We start from the raw sequence: 19120 nt of genomic DNA on the forward strand, positions 1-19120 counted from the left end.
TCATTTCCCCCTGTGTATCCAGGGCGATGCATTTATGCTGTCTTTAGAGGTTCCACTGAACTCTTGTAAATTAACCCAGTGGTAGTGCAGCTAGGGAAAATAGCTTTTTTGAACTTAAGCGATTTTCAATTTATGTGACATCTTTACGTCTCAATTAGCAGAGTCACAAACTGTAATGTTCTATTTGTCTATATCGTTCAATAACTAATTAAGTGTTGCAGGATTATTTAACGTGGCCAATGTCACCTTCTGGTGTCTACTCCACTTGCATTCTGGTGGCAAGGGGGTAGGGGAAGTTAGTTTTTACTTATCTGAACTTGTCTCTCGTGGTTGCTGGCATCTTCTTCCTTGAGGTCCTCTTCAGCGGCTGGTGCTTCATCTGTCAGGAGCTGACATCTGTGCTGTTCTGTTGAGCATGCGTGAGACTGCGGGATCCTCCATAGAAAGAGCCTTTTGAGGGACAGATGAAGGCTTGACAAGGTAGCTTCACCTTTTGTCAAGCTTTGTCAAGCGTAGGAAAAATATACGAGACAAAGTAGTCGGTATCTTTTGTCTGGCATATATTTCAGGGAAATTCCAACACAGTCTTTATGAACATTTCATAAAGATTTTATTTTTATGAAATGCTAATTTTTGGGGGAGAAGCGGTTGAAAGGGCTGTTTTAATACTTTTTTATGTACTAATTGAAATTTGTAGTGATGATGAACTGTCTGGAGTTTCTCACTTTATCAATTCTAAAGCATTTTTGACCACAGGGATACAAGAAACTAGGATAGCTTTAATGTAGCGGGTTAAAGAAGCAAGAAAATAAAATAAAATAAAAAAAAACAAGCAAACTATTCCTGAGTGTTGTGTTTTCAGATGATATGAGATCACAGGGCACTAATTTAAATTCTATTATTTTTTATGTAAAAACAATGGTGAGCATGATTTACATATAATGTGCTGATACTAATTTGTATCCCCATTTCTTGCTTAGGATTAAGTCACTAAATTGTGGTTTGTGGTGAATTAATAATAAAAAACAAAAAACAAAACTGTATATTCTGTGTGTAATTCAAAAACAAACAAAAACCCAAAATATAAACGATTAACTTATTTAGAAAGGATTTAGAATTTCCTGTTTCACTGTCCTCGCCCCACACATTCTTCCCAAATAGAGCATTCCAGCATGCATTTTCTTGAGGGGAAGGTGGTAAGCCAAAAAAATAGTGTCTCTTTAAGTTTGTAATTCAGTTCTACAGCTCCTCCCCCTCATTGGTAGCTGTTTTGAGAAGCTTACATAAGAACATATAGGCATGTCAAATAATGGGGCTGGTTTGAAATCGGCCCTGTTTCTGCAGGCTTGACACATGCGTTGTGCCATAATTGTATAATATTATCATTTTATCTCACACAATAGCCACAGTGACTACCTGGGGGCTGATTAAGCAAGGGAGTTTATTCAAATATATAATTCAAATATATCATGTCAGGGAAGCCCAAGGGTGACAAGAGGACAGGGACATTTCTGACACAGAGCACTGTGCTGCCTGTCACTAATAGTTATATGAACTCCTATTGCACATATCCACCATCTTCTTTACATTGCTCAGTCATTTTACAGCTGAGACCCGAGACACTCATGCTGTGGCTAGTTTAAAAGTTATGATGCTTCAAACTGCAGGACTGGGGCTGTGACTCAGAGGACTGATCTGATTCTGATTCAAATCTGTTATGATTGTTTATTGTTAACCATGTTAGCTACTTCTTTTCTCCATGCTATCACTGCAGATTACTTATATTGCCAGCTGTAAAGGTAACACGGAGTCTGTATCTGTATCCTGCTGCTTTAACCCTGTGTACACTGTGTGCTGAGATCTAATAGTGAATCAGGAGTAGCTGACTTAATTGGAGTCTATTAATATCTTAATGCTTTAATTATGTGCACACTGTGCTGAGAGCTAATGGAGTAGCTGACATGTTTCATACCAGCAGCAATATTTAATAGAAAGCTAAAGTTATCACAGCAGGAGCACTACTGAAGATGAGATCATGTAACTAAGCTAATAGCTAAGAGAGGGTTAGGAAGATAGACAGAGAGAGAGAGTTGGAGCATTATACAGAGGCGTACTGTGTGGGGATCTCTGTATTGCAGCTCTGTATAACCCTTACAGTTATCCTGGCTGTGTGGGATAGTTATGTTATCTCCTTATTGTGTCCAGCTCTGTGTTTTACTGCTCTGTATTTTACTCAGCTGTTGTTGTACTTGTTGTATGGGTATCTCTGTAGTCTACCGAGCTCTGTGTATTGTATAGGTATCTCTGCATTGCAGATCTATGTATTGTATAGGTATCTTTGCATTGCGCCAAGCCCTGTGCATTATATCTCCATTTTTCTCTGCTCTTTCTGTGATATGGTGTCAGGATCGGGACAGGGATCCAACACGCAGAGTACAAAGAGTGGAAAGGTACGTATACCGGGCCTTAGAATGGCCGGACTAACGTACCGATAGTAAAGAATAGTCAGAGGCAAGCCGAGGTCGAGGAAACGAGAAGACAGATAAGCGAGAGACAAGCCGGGTCAAGGGATAACAGAGAAACAGGGTAGTACAACGAGCCGAGTCAAAACCAATGGAGCAAACTAGAATACCAGAGCACTGAGTGACTAGACAAGCTAGAACCACGACAGGGCAATGAGCTGAAGTAAGGAGTAAGCTTAAATACCCTGGCTCTGGATGGAAATCACGCCTCTGACAAGTACCGATTGGATATCGGACACTTGAGTGACAGATTGCTCGTGCTAGCGTCATGACGTCACGTATTGAGCGTCCTGCTAGAAAAGGACGTGGATTCCTCGCGGCCGGTGTTTAAGTGACTGGATGAACCGCGAGGAACGGAGGAAACAGCTCGCCTGGACGGATACACCACCAAGTCTCTACCTCCCTTAGAGGTAGAGGCCTCAGGTACCCTGACAGTACCCCCCCTCTCAGATACGCCCACCGGGCGGAATGAACCGGGGCGAGATGGGAAGCGAAGGTGAAATGCTCTGCGAAGGCGAGAAGCATGGACGTCCTCCTGAGGTACCCAACTCCTCTCCTCAGGACCATATCCCTTCCAGTTGACCAGATAATGCAATTTTCCCCTTGAAATTCTGGAGTCAATGATGGAGTTGACCTCGTACTCCTCCCGACCCTCCACCTGAACAGGACGAGGCGAGGAGACCTTAGAGGAGAATTTGTTGCAAATGAGGGGTTTCAACAAGGAGACATGAAAAGAGTTAGGAATGCGTAAGGCAGGTGGCAGAGCAAGGCGATACGCAACCGGATTGATACGAGTGAGAACCCTATAAGGGCCTATGTAACGAGGAGCAAATTTCATGGACGGAACTTTTAGGCGAATATTCTTAGTACTCAACCATACCCTATCCCCAGGAACAAAAACAGGAGCCGCTCTTCTATGTTTGTCAGCGTGTTTCTTGAACAGCGAGGAACTATGTAATAGAATTTGTCGAGTCTGGTCCCATAATTTCTTCAGGTTGGCGACATGATCATCAACCGACGGTATCCCCTGAGAAGAGGAAACCGAAGGAAAAATCGAAGGATGAAAGCCATAGTTCATGAAGAAAGGGCTAGAGCGAGTTGAATCGCAAACAAGGTTATTGTGTGCGAACTCCGCCCAAGGAATCAGACCGACCCAATCGTCCTGGTGTTCGGAAACAAAGCAACGCAGATACTGTTCGATCTTTTGATTAGTACGTTCAGCAGCTCCGTTAGACTGAGGGTGATAGGCAGAGGAAAAGTTCAATTTGATGCCCATTTGAGAACAAAAGGATCTCCAGAAACGTGAGACAAATTGAGAACCTCTATCAGAAACAATCTCTGAAGGGATCCCATGTAGACGAAAAACTTCTCTCGCAAAAATCTCCGCCAATTCAGGAGAAGTCGGAAGTTTAGGTAGTGGCACGAAATGAGCCATCTTGGTAAATCTATCCACCACCGTGAGGATAACAGTCTGTCTTTTGGAAGCAGGCAAATCAACGATAAAGTCAATGGACAAACAGGACCAAGGTTTCTCAGGAATGTCCAAGGGGTGTAACAGGCCACATGGGGATGCATGAGATAGTTTAGTCTTGGCACAAGTCTCACAAGCTGCAACGAACTCCTCAATATCCTTACGAAGTGAAGGCCACCAGAAATCCTTGGATATCAGAGAGTACGTCTTGCGAATACCAGGATGACCAGCTATTTTACTTTCATGAAAACATTGTAAGAGCTCCAGTTGAAGTTCAGGGGGAACAAAGTTTCTTCCCTCAGGAGTGTTTCCGGGAGCTAGATGTTGTGACTTCAAGATCTGGTCAAGTAGCGGGGAATGAATTTTGAGACTGGTATTAGCAATAATATTGCATTTGGGTACAATGGAAGACAAAAGTGGTTCAACTGAAGCAGAGGGTTCATATTGGCGAGATAGCGCATCGGCTTTAGAATTCTTTGACCCAGGTCTGTAAGTCAGAACGTAATTGAAATGGGTAAGAAACAACGACCAACGAGCCTGCCTGGAGGACAGACGCTTGGCCTCTCCGATATAGGACAAGTTTTTGTGGTCTGTCAGGATGGTAACAGGATGTAATGTACCTTCCAATAAATGTCTCCATTCTTTCAAAGCCTTGATAACCGCTAGTAATTCTCTGTCACCAATGTCATACCTGCTTTCAGTACCGGTCAATTTTTTAGAGAAAAATCCACATGGATGTAATGGTTTATCAACACCCAACCTTTGAGATAGAACAGCACCTAAACCAGTCTCTGATGCGTCTACCTCGAGCAAAAATGGCAGAGAAGTGTCAGGGTGAACTAAAATTGGAGCGGAAGCGAAAAGCTCCTTGAGAGTCTTGAACGCAATGAGAGCTTCAGTAGTCCAATTCTTAGTGTCAGCCCCCAGTTTGGTCATGTTAGTGATGGGTGCAATAATGGAAGAATAGCCCTTAATAAAGCGCCTATAATAATTGGAAAAACCAATAAATCTCTGTATGGCTTTAAGACCTGTGGGTAAAGGCCACTCTAGAATGGATTGGAGTTTATCCGGATCCATCTTAAATCCCTCCCCAGAGATCACATAGCCGAGAAAGGTTACCTGGGTTTGATCAAAGCTACATTTCTCCAACTTGCAGTACAAGCCATGCTGGAGAAGCTTGTGCAAAACCCTCCTGACTTGTCTGTGATGAATCTCAATGTCACTAGAATGAATGAGTATATCATCTAGGTATACAATGACGCACTCTTGCTGAAATTCCCTAAGAACCTCATTAATCAGATCTTGGAATACTGCTGGCGCATTGCATAACCCAAAAGGCATGACAGTATATTCATAGTGGCCATATCGAGTATTGAATGCCGTCATCCACTCATGTCCCTGCTGGATTCTCACCAAGTTATATGCCCCTCTGAGGTCTAACTTGGTGAAAATTGTAGAGCCCTTCAAACGATCGAAGAGTTCGGTGATCAAGGGAATCGGGTAGGCATTTTTAATGGTTATCTTATTCAAGCCTCGATAATCAATACAAGGTCTCAAAGAACCATCTTTCTTTTTAACAAAAAAAAATCCAGCCCCGGCAGGGGAGGAGGACCTCCTGATGAATCCCTTGTCTAAATTTTCGTGAATATATTCCTCTAGGACTGAGTTCTCCTTTATAGATAATGGGTATACATGACCTCTGGGAGGCATGGTACCAGGGAGTAGGTTAATTTTGCAATCAAAGGACCTGTGTGGGGGTAAGGTATCGGCTTTCTTTTTGTCAAACACTGCCCTTAAATCTAGATACTGAGACGGAATTTGTGTCTCTGTAGGATTGTCAGAGGTATTCGATGTATTAGTTAATCCAAGAGGTAAGACCTTCCGCAAGCATTTTTCTTGACAATTCTCTCCCCACGAAACTATCTCCCCTGATTCCCAATTAATAATAGGGTTGTGTCTCCTCAGCCAGGAGTACCCCAGAACTATGGGAATAGACGGAGAAGAAATGAGCATCAAGGATATATCCTCTTTATGCAGGATGCCAACAGTCAAGTTAATCGGTATGGTCTCATGAAAAATAACAGGCTCAAGTAACGGTCTACCATCGATGGCCTCAACAGCCAGAGGTGTCTCTTTTAACTGGGATGGGATAGCATGCTTGGCAGCAAAACCCTGATCTATAAAGCTCTCAGCAGCTCCAGAATCGATTAGTGCCATAGTCTTAACTACTCCCTTCTCCCACTTTAAAGAAACGGGTAACACAAGCCTGAGCTCCTTGTAGTTGTGAATAGAGGACAAAGTAGAAACACCCAAGGTCTGTCCTCTAGAGGAACTTAGGTGCGAGCGTTTCCCGAACGATTGGGACAATTTAGGCGTAAATGACCCCTGACTCCACAATACATACATAAACCCTCCCTTCTCCTGTACTGTCTCTCCCTTTCAGTGAGATGAGTACTGCCTATCTGCATAGGTTCAGGAATACGTAAGTCTTCGAACTCAGAGATTTGAAAGGTAGGCGCTAGTTTAAAGGAGGGTCTACGGGTCCTATCTCGAGTGTTCTGCCTCTCTCTTAAGCGTTCATCAATACGAGATATAAAAGAAATTAAATCCTCCAAATTTTCAGGGAGTTCTCTAGTAGCGACCTCGTCAAGAATTACATCTGATAACCCATTCAGAAACACATCTATATAAGCCTGTTCGTTCCAATTAACTTCTGCCGCCAAGGATCTGAACTCTAGTGCATAATCCACAAGTGTTCGATTGTCCTGTTTAAGGCGCAACATTAATCTAGCTGCATTGACCTTTCTGCCAGGAGGGTCAAAAGTTCTTCTAAACGCAGCTACAAAGGCATTATAATTATAGACGAGTGGATTATCATTCTCCCATAAAGGATTGGCCCATCTCAAAGCTTTTTCAATGAGCAGAGTAATAATAAATCCAACCTTTGCTCTATCTGTAGGATAAGAGCGGGGTTGTAGTTCGAAATGGATGCTAATCTGGTTTAGAAAGCCACGACACTTCTCCGGTGACCCGCCATAACGTACTGGTGGGATAATACGGGAAGAAGCACCTACAGTGGCTACCTCTAGACCTGAGACTGCAGGAGAGATAGAAGGAGTACGTGTCTCCTCAGGTGGATTACTAGCACGAGACAAAAGTGCCTGTAGTGCCAAAGCCATCTGATCCATCCTATGTTCCATGGCGTCAAACCTGGGATCCGAAGAACCAAGCTGACTGTTTGTACCTGCAGGATCCATTGGCCCTGTCGTAATGTCAGGATCGGGACAGGGATCCAACACGCAGAGTACAAAGAGTGGAAAGGTACGTATACCGGGCCTTAGAATGGCCGGACTAACGTACCGATAGTAAAGAATAGTCAGAGGCAAGCCGAGGTCGAGGAAACGAGAAGACAGATAAGCGAGAGACAAGCCGGGTCAAGGGATAACAGAGAAACAGGGTAGTACAACGAGCCGAGTCAAAACCAATGGAGCAAACTAGAATACCAGAGCACTGAGTGACTAGACAAGCTAGAACCACGACAGGGCAATGAGCTGAAGTAAGGAGTAAGCTTAAATACCCTGGCTCTGGATGGAAATCACGCCTCTGACAAGTACCGATTGGATATCGGACACTTGAGTGACAGATTGCTCGTGCTAGCGTCATGACGTCACGTATTGAGCGTCCTGCTAGAAAAGGACGTGGATTCCTCGCGGCCGGTGTTTAAGTGACTGGATGAACCGCGAGGAACGGAGGAAACAGCTCGCCTGGACGGATACACCACCAAGTCTCTACCTCCCTTAGAGGTAGAGGCCTCAGGTACCCTGACATATGGTTACATATCTCTGTATTGTACTCACTGTACTCTTTGTATTTTATAGATATCTTTATGTAGTGTCGAGCTTGTTTGATTGCATGAGCAACTCTGTATTCTGCTCAGCTCTCTTTATTACATGAGTATCTCTGTAGTGAATAGGAGGAGTAAAATTCTGAGGAAGGAATTTGGTGCCTCGCCATCTTAAAATATCACCAGCCTACAATGGGGGCAGGGGTACAAGAATAAACACACTCTGTAACAAACCAAAAAATGCTGACGTATGTTGAATTAGGAGCCGTCTGAACTCCAGCAGAGCTGTCAGTCTTCTTTATAAGATGTTCGAAACGCAGGAGGAGTCAGTGGGGGCAGGATCATCAAAACCGCTCATAAATCGCTGGTAAGATGGCCTCTGCAAGGGTAGAACAGGGGATGGCAAAATGGCTACCGCAAGAACTGAATCAATAGTCAAATGGTCACCGGCTGTACACACAGCCACCAGAAAGGTGGCACCCACGCTGAGATTCAAAGAAGGCCGCAGTGCAAATCGAGTGATCGGGGAACCAAGGGGAGGAAAACAGAGTGCAAGACATGCCTAGATGGGTGTTCAAGAACTCTACCTAAGACAGAAGCCAGATGGAGCCACTAAAGGAAGAAACAACACCAGGTACAGGCAAACGCAGGACAGGAAAACATCACGGAAACAGACAGTATAACACTATAAGCGGTTAAAACAACATGAGAAGTATAGCCAACTATAGACAATCATTAAATTAGCAGGAAATGTAAAATGCTAATTATCAGAGGTCCCAAAAGTGAGAACGCAGTGACACCAGAGCTCCATCCTTAACCGAGGGAGCAGAAAATAAATTGCAAGTTTGTGATACTCTGATTGGCTGATCTGGTGCTATGTATGTGAACATGTTCTGTTATACTTTGTTTTTCTATAGATTTTTCATCTGTTTTTTTTTTGCTACTGAGGGAAATAAAGAAGGATTGCAACATAATATAAGCCTCTGTGCCTTTAATAAAACCCAGATTTTTGTGTATTATTCTGGCAGTTCTCAATTCTTATTTACCTCCTGTTTATTTTCCCTTTCCGTCTTACAGGCAAGCACTGTCACTCTCTCCCTGATCCATTTTCTGCCTGGTTGTTCTGTCTCTCTCTCTCTCTCCCTGATATTTATTGTGTTCCCTGGCATTCTACATTCTATGTCAATGTGGTGTACGCAATGCTGTATAATTACTTTGGAGGCTATTAATAAACAACACGTATCTGTCACAAAATGATCAAGTCACTAGAACCAAAGATAATACAGCTGATAATTTTAATTATGTCCTTTAGGTGTCACTGTTCACAAGTAAATGATTTGGTAACTTTTTTTTGGGGTGGTGTTTGTCCCATGCCTTTTCAGCACAACTTACTGCTCTGGGTGACTTTCTATAGACTTGTAAACTGGGTCCTCGATTTTATATTTTTGAACAAGCTTTTAAAATGATTTAATATTTTAGTATTAATTATTAAAATGATTTAATATTATGATTTTGTTTTTGAAAAAAATAATATGTTGATATATTTTTATATTTTATATATTTTTTATCATTTAATATTTTCAATAAAAAAAAATAGTTTATCCAAAAATATTGAATCATTTGAAAAGCTTATTCATCAATATTAAACGGAGGCCTGGTTTAGACAAACTAAGCCCAGTTACTTATTTTTTTTAGATACTCCTGATATGTAATGATTATCTCGTGATATCTCTCTTTTTCTTTGCCACTTTCTGAATTTATTTGATGACATAGTCTGTATTTACAAAAAATAATGGAAGTGATCACTACACAAGGTTTTATTATTTACAAACACCACTAGGGACATTGTACATACTCATCTCAATCTGGCAGCCTTATCGACCTCAGATACTGCAGTCCACCAGGTAGTACCCCAGTTTGTCTCAATATACAATTCACCTCTGAATTATAAGCCCCAGGGTAGAGTTCTATTCTTATTTTGTTTCAGTGTGTCTAAAAATCCTCTGATTGTATAATTACAAGTCTTATATTTGCACAAATTCTTAAGCGATCTGGTTAAGAGCGCTTTATAAGAACTGTTAAACAAAATAAATTAATATAATTGATTAATTAGGATTTGCTTGCTGAAGGTTATAGTGCAAAGATCGTGTCTGTGTTGTGTCAGCTTGAAATTCTTCCAGTATTTAGCTGTTTAGCTTTTTTTTCTGGGATGTAGCATTGCCCCCTTGTCTCGGCAGTCCACAAGCCTGAAACTTAAAGGGTCATGAATAAAAATATCTGTATCCGTTTTCACATTTACACCGGTTTTGTGCAAATGCACTATTATCTTATGTATATAATTCAACTCTTGGCATATTAATGACATTTTATTAAGCACAGGAGGCTTGTGTAAGCTCTAAAAGGTTATTAACAGTGCAGTAGATAAGGAATTCTAAATTAAATACACACTGGAAGTAAAAAGTAAGCATAAAGATTAGATCTCACTTTACAGGAAGTGTTTAGGAAGGGTGTGTAAGTCACATGCAGGGAGGTGTGACTATTGTTGTATAAACAAGCAGGTACATGATCTATGCACCATAACTGCTTTATTAAGCTAAAGTTATTTTGGTGATTATAGTGTCCCATTTGAGCAATACTGCTCAGTTTGACTGGCTCCTTTATAATTTCGTTATTTGTATATACATTTTCTCAGCAGACCTTTTAGGAGCAGTATGTATGAATAAAAATCTGAGTGTAAATTTATTTTATACTTTCCTTTGAACGTTATTAATAAATGTCTGATTTAAAGTACACAACTGCAGAATTTCTTCTGTGAGATACAAGTCTTTTAAATAAAAATAAACAATAGGTGGACATAACATCAGAAGTCAAATAGTCTGTGGTATGCTATAATTAAATAGCAGGGGTTATATAATTAGTCCAATTTTCATGAAATATAAAGTAGTTTGTTTTATTGATCATGCTTATTATCATCTTACTAATCCTCTGAAAAGGTTACCAACGGCACACGTTTGAAGAGTCTGACCTTTCTTCAATATACAGTTGAGACCTCATGCCTGAGTTGCAAAAATAATTTTGTCTTATTAATTGGAATTAAGCAGCTACTCTTCCTTACAAAATATGTTTGTGAAATGAAAAGTAAGCTGTACTTTTTGAAATATCAAAACACGAAGTGCATCATACCTAGGAGACCTGGCAAGGAGCCATGGGAGAACTGGCATGGGGATCAGAGGGGTATTCGCTCACTGGGCCACTGTAATGCATGGGATGAGATTTACACCAATTGTCAATGGTTTATGCGGGAAGGTGCATTAAGATATCTGTTGGCAGAGTGCTGTAAGAGTTACTTAGTATGTAGGATTTGTGAAAGCCATTGCTATCCCAGTGTATGTGGGTCTGTGCTTGGACTGGTGGTGTGCGCTCTCATGCCTCGGATGGCACACTGTTATATTTCCTAGTGGACTGCAATATCTGAGGCCAACAAGGCTGCCAGACTACGATGTGTAGATACGAAGACCTTAGGGGTGTTTTTTTTTTTTTAATTCTTTATTTTTGTTGTGCACAATGGTAACATATAGCTCTGGTGCGCCACAACAGCGACATCAGGATAAGTTTAGAAAGCATTTGCAATACAGGTCGTGACATATGTTAGTCAGGCACATTTTTTTAAGTTATAAGGATTATTATTTCAACAGCGTAGATTCTCGCTTGTGTAAGTATAAAACACAATTAAAACAATATTGAGGCGTCGCTTGTATCAGTATAATAAATGTTGTACCAAAATGCTAGTTCGTAGCTCAAGCAATTGCGGTTAGACTATTTGGTTGCTGGGTATGTGGTAACACGCTAACCTGCTGCTCCTTAACTGCAATTGGCCACAAAGCTGACTATGGGTAGCTGATGAGAGCCTAGACAATCTGGTTCCGAACTAGACAGAAGAAATAAAGTTAAAAATAACAAGAGGTAGTCTATGGTATACATTACGGCACCTCTGTGTAGCTTAATTATAAGCTGTGTGATTGGAGCTGTTTGGATAGTCCAGGTAAACCTATTCAGCCGATGCCCATGCGCGAGGCTGTTTCCGGCGGGTTCGTCTTGTGTTGTGGGCCTGCTCTGAGGGTGCCCTGAGGTGTGTGCCATCGCTTGTTCGCCGGTTTTGCAGTGTGGGCAGCGGGCAGTTGCGTCATTCTGTGCCGGCTGCTGAGGCTCTGGTATGATGGGATCTTGTTAGGTGTCGCTTGCGTGGTGTCCTCGCTTTGGTACTGCTGCCAGTGGGAGCTCGTGCCCGTGAGACTTGCTACCCTTTTCCGCCTTGAGGACCGCTGGAACCTGCGCTGCCGGACGGCTGCCTTGGAGGCTCGTGGGAGGTGCCTGTATTGGCTGCGTAGTGTCTCTGGTTGGATCCAGGCGGCCACGCATTTTTCAGCTTGGCGGTAAGTTGCTCCTCGGCTGTGCAGGATGTCCCAGAAACGTTTGCAGATCCGATCGAACGTCCCCTGGGGCGGCGTGAAAAGCTTGCTGTGGGTGCTCTGTTCATGGGGTTTGTGCTGGGCGGCCATTTGCTTTGGAGGTCCTTTGTCCCTGTGTGCCGTGGGGTTAGGGTGTCCGCTCTCCTTTTCGGTCGACTCGACCAGCGGGGACCGGGATATCCGGGATATCGGGGGAGGTAGGCTGTAGGTAAATCGCTTAAGGGTCTTGGCGCCAAGGAGAGCTGCCGCCTCCTTCTAGCTCCAGTCCCAGTGGGCCGCATTTGAAGCTTTGCACTCCAGTCTCTGATGGGTCTCGGGGTGGTGTCATTCGATTCCGCGGGGCACCCCTGAAGTTGGTGGTGCACCCTGGAAGGTCTTTGGGCCATATAGCCCCCACTTTTGCCCCGTTTTTGGCCCGCCTGACAGGAGCTCATGCCAGATACGTCTGTTCGGCTTGGTGTCCAGGCTCCGCCCCCCTTAGGGGTGTTTTTAAGTGACTGCAGGGTAACGTGTATCACCCTGGTTGAGGTAAAACACAAGCTGCAGGGTGAGATGAAACTCAAAAAGATAAATGGGCGGGTGGTGAAGGTGATGATAGGTCTCAAATCTAGTGTAAGCAAGCCACTGTCCTGAGGTCACTCTTAACCTCTATACAAAATAAACACAATGTCTGAACGCTAATTCAGACTACAGGGCGCCACAATTACTTAGATATATAATAGTATAATTCAGGATAATCCTATAAATGAAAAACAATCCGTGGAAATACGAAGTCCACTTTATTTGAAACAATAGTACACAAAAGTGCAACATGCACAATGCGTACAGAATAATAAAATAATTAAAAGTAAATACACAGCCAAATTGGCCAAGAACCCCTAAGGATAGCAGCTATAAACATACAAGAAGCTTGAATTATAGTAAATAATATAATTCAAGCTTCTTGTATGTTTATAGCTGCTATCCTTAGGGGTTCTTGGCCAGTTTGGCTGTGTATTTACTTTTAATTATTTTATTATTCTGTACGCATTGTGCATGTTGCACTTTTGTGTACTATTGTTTCAAATAAAGTGGACTTCGTATTTCCACGGATTGTTTTTCATTTATGGGATTATCCTGAATTATACTATTATATATCTTAGTGATTGTGGCGCCCTGTAGTCTGAATTAGCGTTCAGACATTGTGTTTATTGAGATGAAACTCAGGCTGGTTGTCGTTGGTGGTAATGAAGTAACGGGATATAGTATCTGTGTCTCTTTGTCTGCACAGGTCTCTACGAACACTCCATCGTTCTGTGCAGGTTATACCGATGGAGGACGCAGGGATATATGATGGTGCACTTTGTAACTCAAGCAGTCAAATCCTCTTGTTGTTTTTTCATGTCCCCAATGCACAATTGTAAAGTGCTGCAGAATATATTGGTGCTATATAAAGGATAATAATAATATTGAAGATAATAGTACTCCCTAGCTAGAAATCTAGCAGGGGGTACAAAGAGGGATGGGTTATAGGGGTGTCAACAAGGGCATAACCCTGCATAGAGCGCAAAATATATAAAGAATAAGTGATGAAGGCGAGACCACCTCGTACCAAGACGGGTCGTTCTCCTTCAAACCACCCCAAAATAAACGTCTATAGAAAATAAATAAATTTTATTAAGAGTAACGGTATAAAAAAAACAAATAGCCTAAGGACTCATCAGGAAAATCTGGCCTATTATCTGCAAAGTTTATCAGTCAACAGTAGATATTACAATATAGACTTAGGCGGTGTTAATGCCAGAAGTGGTAAAAGTAGTATAGACCACTATTAAGTGTGGCACTCTAAACTTAAGTTAAGTTAAATGCTAAGAATGATGATTGTAATGTGGACTAGACTTTGCAGAAGGCCGAAGATTACAAAATTACTAGCCTAAAGTTAGAGTCAAAAAGGGGGGGGGGGGGGGGGAGGGTTATGGGTTTTAAGGGAATAGTATGCATCAATAACTTAAGACCTATGTAGAGTTACTGCTAGATGTGATAGTTATAATAACATATCAATATATATACAATAACATAATACAATAACATAGATATAGCAGTTTAACCAAATAGATACTTAAAAGTGATGATTACAATACCGACCAAACCTTGTATGGGGTCAGAAAGTGCAAAATAGCTAGCACATAATAGAAATCGAAAGGATAGAGGAGATTATGTAGTAGAAGAGGAAAATATAGGTTAGGGATAAATCCAAATACACAGGGACTGAATAAATCTACCTACTAATAGCTCTATATCAAAAGCTCAACTATCCCAACGTGGATACCAAACCCAGTTACCTCAAATCACCCCAAAAGGATCACCCCAAAAGAAAAAAGGCTGTAATAGACTGAAGAGTTCTATTTTACTATTGGTAGAGTAAAATCAAAGTCAAAGTTAAAGATTACATCGGGTAAGGGAGCCCATTATTAATAATAATATTGCTTAATCTGTGTGAGTAGGACTAGCGGCGGAACTACCGCCAGTGTGGCTGCACCAGGGCCCGGACGCTGAGTGGGCCCTTTGGGTGGTCTGTGCTATTAGAGACATCCAATGGGCATGTGTCTTCGAGGACCTGGATGTGTTTTTCTTATCTGCAGCCAGTGCAGGGAGGGAGTGAGAGTCTGCTGCTTCCTCCCAGCTAACACACTTCAAGCCGCGCAGCAGGGAGAGGAAGAGGTGCGATAAGAGAACTGGGAGAGCCAGATTCCAAATAGCCCAGGCCTGCAAAGCCACCCTCCTGCACCCAAAAGGTAAGAAACAGGAGTGTGGCTAATAAATTACCAACATGTGTGTCATTGCGTGTTTGTGCCATTGTGTGTCTCTTTATCTGTGTATCTGCATGTGTGTTAGTGTTTGTATTTGTTTGTCTGGATTTGCACATGTTTCAGTGTGTGTTTGTGTGTGTTGGCCTGTTTGTCAGTGTTTGTATATAAGAGTCTGTGTATCTGCATGTGTGTCAATGTGTATCTGTGTGTCTCTGTGAATCTGTATGTGTGTCAGTATTTGTATCTGCGTGCTTGTGTATCTGTATGTGTCAGTATACGAATCTGTGTGTCTATATATCTGTGTGTCACTATTTGTATATGTGTGCTTGTGTATCTCTATGTGTGCCAGTGTTTATATCTGTGTGTCTGCATTTGTGTTATTGGTGTACCATACATGTGTCAGTGTGTGTCTGTGTATCTGCATGTGTGTCAGTGTGTATTCACAGGTACTCTTCACTTGCCAACTGGGTTCTGTTCCTACAACCCGGTCATAGAACGAATTGGTCAGTAAGTGAGGAGTTAAGGGATTGTGCATTTGTCTATGTTCGGGGAAATTTCCCCGAACATAGCTGAACACTTAATATATTTATCCTCACCTTGCGACATCAATAACGTTTGCCTTGCCAACAAGTGTGGTAGTGCCGTTCAGCGGCCATGCATTGATATGTCTGACCCCTGCAGCATGTTAATGGCCGCTGTGGATCTACATCAATTAGTAGCCCCATGTCCGCCCACGGCAAGGACGACATCGGCGTGTGCGTGACGTCATGCAAAGGACACGCATGCACGTTCTGGGGTCAAAGGCTGGTTACGGCCAATCGGATCCACAAGAGGGGTTGTCATGCCAAAAGCATGAGTTGGTGTTTGATGTGTGTTGATATATGTTAAGAGTTGTGTTTTTGTAAACCTTGGGATGACATTTATTGTGGTCTTTGATCTTGCACCAGGCCTAGACCATAAAACATCTAGATAGCCATCACCAGAGCTGGACACAAGGAATTGCATAGAGTGGGCAATGAACTGCCAGACCAACCCCCTCTGACCCCCCCGCCCTCCAGGGGTCTGCCCACTGAGAAACAACTAGTTTAGATATATAATGAGGGTGCTGGACTACCCAGGGAGTTATTCATTTTTTTCCTTTGGTCAGCAACTTCTAGGAGACCTATACCATCTAAGACTCCCACAAGAATTCTATATGGGGTAAATACATGTAAGGAATTTCTTGTGTTTTCTCCTATTTTATTTTATGTACTGTTTTGCAATTTGTTATCTGTATGTCATTTATTTCTGTATTTTGTACTCAGCACTGTGAATCTTTTTTGTCAGATTAAATGTTTACTTAATCAACTTGTGTCTCTGTTCTCTATGAGCTTCACTCTCCAGAGGAAAGCTCAGGTAAACACGTTACCAAAAAGGGTTAATTATATGTGTTTGATCAGTAAAAGTAGGACTGTGATTCTATAATTCTCCTGTGTGTCGGGTAACCTAAGACGCCCGGGTTTAAAGTCTTGGTGGTGGCAGTAAAGTGTGTACTAGGGGGTTAGTGTAGAAGGGATTGCAGGGGTTAATTGAGTGGTTGCTGGGACTAGCAACAGGTAACCCTGTCACTTCCACACTCTCCCCACTGTCTCGGCTGGGCCTATAGCCCATGCTCGTGACAGGGGTATTTAAGATCATCTAATTCTTCAGCTCATTGCCCTGTCGTGGTTTCCCTTAGTGGTTGCCCGAGAGTGCGTTCCTGATAGTTTGTTTCTGGTTATTGACTTTGGCTTTGTTTGACTTTCCTGTATTCTGGTATCCTTGACTTCTGGCTTTCCCTCATCGCTGTGTCCCTTTCTATGTTCATGACCTCGGCAAGTATTCTGACTATTCTCTGGTACGTTAAGTCTGGCCATTCTAAGGCCCGGTAAGACGTTACCTATTAGTCCTAGGTGTGACACAGTTCTACGTGCTGGATCAACTAGTAATTCTGAGAGAACGCACCAGAGCAGGGAATCCCTCTAATCCCCACAACGGCTCGAACTTACCACCCCGCGAGTGAGCTGGTCGTAAGTGCAAGCCGTCGTAAAACAGGTAGATCGTGAAATGAGGGCCACCTGTATACCCGTTGTGTGTGAAAGTGTATGTGTATATGTGCATAAATCTCGGCATTCAAATGCCAACACTACACGCAACTACACCCCTGCATTCAAACATCAAGACTACATACAAACACACTCCGACATTAAAAAATAAAGACTACACACAAGTACACCACTGCTTTCAAATGGCAATAGTACAGATAAGCACACAGCTGCATTCACAAACAAAAACTCATTCAAAAAAACAAGCTCACATTTAAACACACAAACACTGCTCATTGCTAAACAGAATAGAAATGGTAGATTCTTAGCTGGCAAAGCATTGTGGTACTTGTATGACAGATGGGGATCTACTTTTTTGCCATCCTTGCACCAGGGCCCTCATTAGTTTCGACACTGAGTAGGACCATCTGTGCTGAGATTTGCGAGCTCTGTGCACAAAAAAAGACCAGGTCAAAATTAGCCAGATTAGCCAGCCCGGCCATAGAGAATATTGCATATCTGCAAACAGAACCTCAAACTGACCAGGATTGTTCGATAGAGATTGACTTGCCAAGAATTCAAAGATAACTCAAGGTAAAATGTCAAAGTCTCGGCCTCCAGATTCCCAATAATTCACCATTTTAACGAATAACCTGTATTTGTCCCCAACTACAAGATGTAAATTCTATCCTAATAGTCTGTAAAATTTAACAGCCCAGTGCCCAGAACTTCGTGCAGATGCAATTAATTGATATAATAATTTTGATTAATGATTCATGTCCCTGTTCATTCATACAGTACGTATATTTTACTTTCCTAACTGTTAAAATAATGTAGCAAAGAGCTGCCTTAACAATATTGCCATTTTGCTTTTATCTTGTTTGTTTTCTAACATACAATTATGAGACATGCGAGGTCAATTCTATTAATGTTGTAATTAGAAATATTAGCACTTTGCTTGGCTACAGTACAAATTTTGTTGTAGCTGCTAGGGGTGACTGGATGAGAAAAGAATGTAATTATATATATTTTTTGTACGTTTAGCTACTCTCAATAACTGTAATTACAATTGCATTCAACACACTTTTGAATGAGTGTGAAATTAATTGCAGGAAGGTTTGGTTAACACATTTTATTCCAATCAACCTATCCGTTTCCCTTGTGCTTCTTATATTTGGATTCTCAATGTGTTCATATTTTTGATAAATAACACAAATTAGTACTTTGCTATTTCACTTCAGAAATTAATTTGCCAGTATCCCGATGCAAATCTACAAAAACAAAACTGTGTCTATATCACAGGTCTAAAATTATTAAGAAGGATTGTTGTTTACTTTCTCCAAATGGCTACCACTTCTGCTTTACTGCAGTCCTTGTGCACAAAGATGACCCCAAAAGATGAAACTAACAATTGGTCAATTACTAGATCATGGCTGGGCAACCTTCGACACTCCAGATGTTGTGGACTATATCCAGGGGCGGACTGAGAACCCTCAGGGCCCCCGGGCAAAATAAATCAAGGGCCCCCTTACAGGCCCCACCCATACTCCGCAGCAAGCGCCACCCATGTCCCGCCTCCATGCACCGCCTCCAGCCACACCCTACACAATCTTTAGACACAAGGAACAAAAGTGCAATAATCCCTTCGAGGCCCCAGTAGAGACTACAATTGAGGGCTAATGGGCCATGGAGGGGGGTCTTTCTAGCAGAGGCTATCTCAGTGTCCTTTAGAGAGTGTGTTAGAAAGAATCCCCTCCAGGCCCCATTAGAGACTACAATGGAGTCTAATAGGCTTGGAAGGGGGTCTTTCTAACAGAGGCCATCTCAGTGTCCCTGCTGGAAACAGTCGCCTCCAGGCCCCAGTAGAGACTACAATTGAGGGCTAATGGGCCATGGAGGGGGGGAGCATTCTAGCAGAGGCTATCTCAGTGTCCTTTAGAGAGTGTGTTAGAAAGAATTTCC

Source organism: Pelobates fuscus, chromosome 4 (assembly GCF_036172605.1).
Source record: "Pelobates fuscus isolate aPelFus1 chromosome 4, aPelFus1.pri, whole genome shotgun sequence".
Classification (NCBI taxonomy): domain Eukaryota; kingdom Metazoa; phylum Chordata; class Amphibia; order Anura; family Pelobatidae; genus Pelobates; species Pelobates fuscus.